A 2,815-nucleotide genomic window follows, 5' to 3' on the forward strand; every position below is an offset into this window, starting at 1 on the left:
CTGTCCTGGAACTCACTCTGTAGACCAGGCTGGCCTCGAACTCAGAAATCCGGCTGCCTCTGTCTCCCAAGTGCTGGGATTAAAGGCATGCACCACCACGCCCAGCTTCATGTATGTTCTTTTGTAATTGGGTTATCTCACTAAGGATGATATGCTCCAGATCCATCCATTTGTCTAAGAATTTCATAAATTCATTGTTTTGTTTTTTTAAGGAAAAGACTTTGCAGTCCTGGTACTTTATTTCTTTTATACATTAGGCCATGAATTCATATGGAATGGTCTCCAACATCTCAGGCTCTTTTCCATTAGTCCTCACAATGTGTGCTTCTCTGGGTGGCACAGGCTGGCACTTCAGCTGAACCCAGGTGTCCTTCTCTTTGGCTTCCTTTTTCTTCTGATCATTCTCCTTCACCTGCTTCAGGTAGCTGTCTCTGCTCTTCGAGTGCTTGATATGTTCAATCAGCACATTGATCCTCTTGGCCAGAATTTTACCCTTAGCTTGCTTGTTTATAATGATGCCCACTGCATGCTGGGTGACATTGTAGACTCTTCTGGTTTTCCATGGTAGCACTAATGGAGCATTCCTTTTTTAACAGTGCCCATTCCCTTTATGTCTACAATATCACCCTTCCTGTAGATTCTCATGTATGTGGCCAAAGGAACAACACTATGTTTCCTAAAAGGCCTAGAGAAGATGTACCTAGCGACTCTCACCTTCCCCCTTGTGTTCGTCATTTTGGCGAGTTACTGGATGATGGCTGCCTCATTGTTTTATAGAACTCCATTGTGTAAATGGACCACATTTTCTGTTATCAACTCCTATGTTGAGGGACATCTGGGTTCTTTCCAGCTTCTGGCTATTACAAATAAGGCTGCTGTGAACATAGTGGATCATGTGTCCTTATTACATGTTGTAGCATTTTCTGGATATATGCCCAAGAATAGTACAGCTGGATGCTCTGGTAGTACTATGTCCAATTTTCTGAGAAACTGCCAAACTGATTATCAGAGTGGTTGTACCAGCTTGCAATGCTGCCAGCATTTGAGGAATGTATCTCTTTCTCCACATCCTTGCCAGCATCTGCGATCACATGAGTTTTGGTCTTGTCCATTCTGACTGGAGTGAGGTACAATCTTTGGATTATTTTAACTTGCATTTCCCTGATGACTAAAGATGTTCAACATTTTTTTTTTTAGCTGCTTTTCAGCCATTCAGTATTCCTCAGTTGAAAAGTCTTTGTTTTGCTCTGTACCTCAGTTTTTAATAGGATTATTTGGTTTTCTGGAGTCTAACTTCTTGTGCCTTCTGTCAGATTTAGGATTGGTAAAGATCTTTTCCCAAAAGTGGCCTTTTTGTCTTATTGACACTGTCCTTTGCCTTACAGAAGCTTTGCACTTTTATCAGGTCCCGTTTGTCAAGTATTGATCTTACAGTACAAGCCATTGGTGTTCCATTCAGGAAAATGTCCCCTGCGCCCATATCTTCAAGGCTCTTACCCACTTTCTCCTCTACAAGTTTCAGTGTATCTGGTTTTATGTGGAGGTTCTTGATCCACTCAGGCTTGAGCTTTGTTCAAGGAGATATAAATGGATTGATTTGCATTCTTCTTCATGCTAACTGCCAATTGAACCACCACCGTTTGTTGAAAATGCTATCTTTTTTTCCACTGGATAGTTTTATCTCTTTTGTCAAAGATCAAGTGACCATAGGTGTGTGGGTTCATTTCTGGGTCTTCAATTCTATTCCATTGATATTGCTGCCTGCCACTGTACCAACATCATGCAGTTTTTATCACAAGTGCTCTGTAGTACAGCTTGAGGTCAGGGATGATGATTTCACCAGAAATTTTTGTTGTTGTTGTTGAGGACAGTTTTCCCTATCCTAGGTTTTTTGTTATTCCAGATGAATTTGCAAATTGCTGTTTCTAACTCCGTGAAGAATTGAGTTGCAATTTTGATCGGAATTGAATTGAATCTGTAGATTGCTTTTGGCAAAATACAAATTTTACTAAATTAATCCTGCCAATTCATGAGCATGGGAGAGCTTTCCATCTTCGGAGATCTTTGATTTCTTTCAGAACCTTGAAGTTCTTATCATACAGATCTTTCAGTTGCTTATTCACACCAAGGTATTTTATATTATTTGTGACTATTGGTATCATTTCGCTAATTTCTTTCTCAGCCTGTTTACCCTTTATGTAGAGAAAGGCCAATGATTTGTTTGAGCTGATTTTATATCCAGCTACTGTGCTGAAGTTGTTTATCTGGTTTAGGAGTTCTCTGGTAGAATTTTTGGGATCACTTAAGTATACTATCATATCATCTGCAAACAGTGATATTTTGACTTCTTTTCCAATTTGTATACCCTTGATCTCCTTTTGTTGTCTAATTGCTCTGGCTAGGAATAGGTAGGGAGAGAGTGGGCAGACTTGACTAGTCCCTGATTTTAGTGGGATTGCTTCAAGTTTCTTTCCACTAGGTCCAGTGTAATTGTAATAGATCTGCCGTTATATGTTACTTGACCTTTTTCCCTTACTGCTTTTAATATTCTGTCTTTATTTAGTGCATTTGTTTTGATTACTATGTGTTGGGAGGAATTTCTTTTCTGGTCCAGTCTATTTGAAATTCTGTAGTCTCCTTGAATGTTCATGGGAATCTCTTTTTGTTGCGGAAATTTTCTTCTATAAATTGAAGAATTGAAGATATTTACTGGCCCTTTAATTTGGAAATCTTCGCTCTCTTCTATACCTATTATCCTTAGGTTTGGTCTTCTCATTTTGTCCTGGATCTCCTGGGTGTTTGGGATAGGAGTTTT

At 39.4% G+C, this 2,815-nt stretch overlaps 1 pseudogene; it reads right to left on the bottom strand.

Annotated features, from left to right (window-relative positions):
- Window positions 1–253: 253 nt before the first annotated feature.
- Window positions 254–735, bottom strand: LOC110320927 (annotated as a pseudogene).
- Between the last annotated feature and the right edge of the window lie 2,080 nt (window positions 736–2,815).

Source organism: Mus pahari, chromosome 4 (genome assembly GCF_900095145.1).
Source record: "Mus pahari chromosome 4, PAHARI_EIJ_v1.1, whole genome shotgun sequence".
Taxonomy (NCBI): domain Eukaryota; kingdom Metazoa; phylum Chordata; class Mammalia; order Rodentia; family Muridae; genus Mus; species Mus pahari.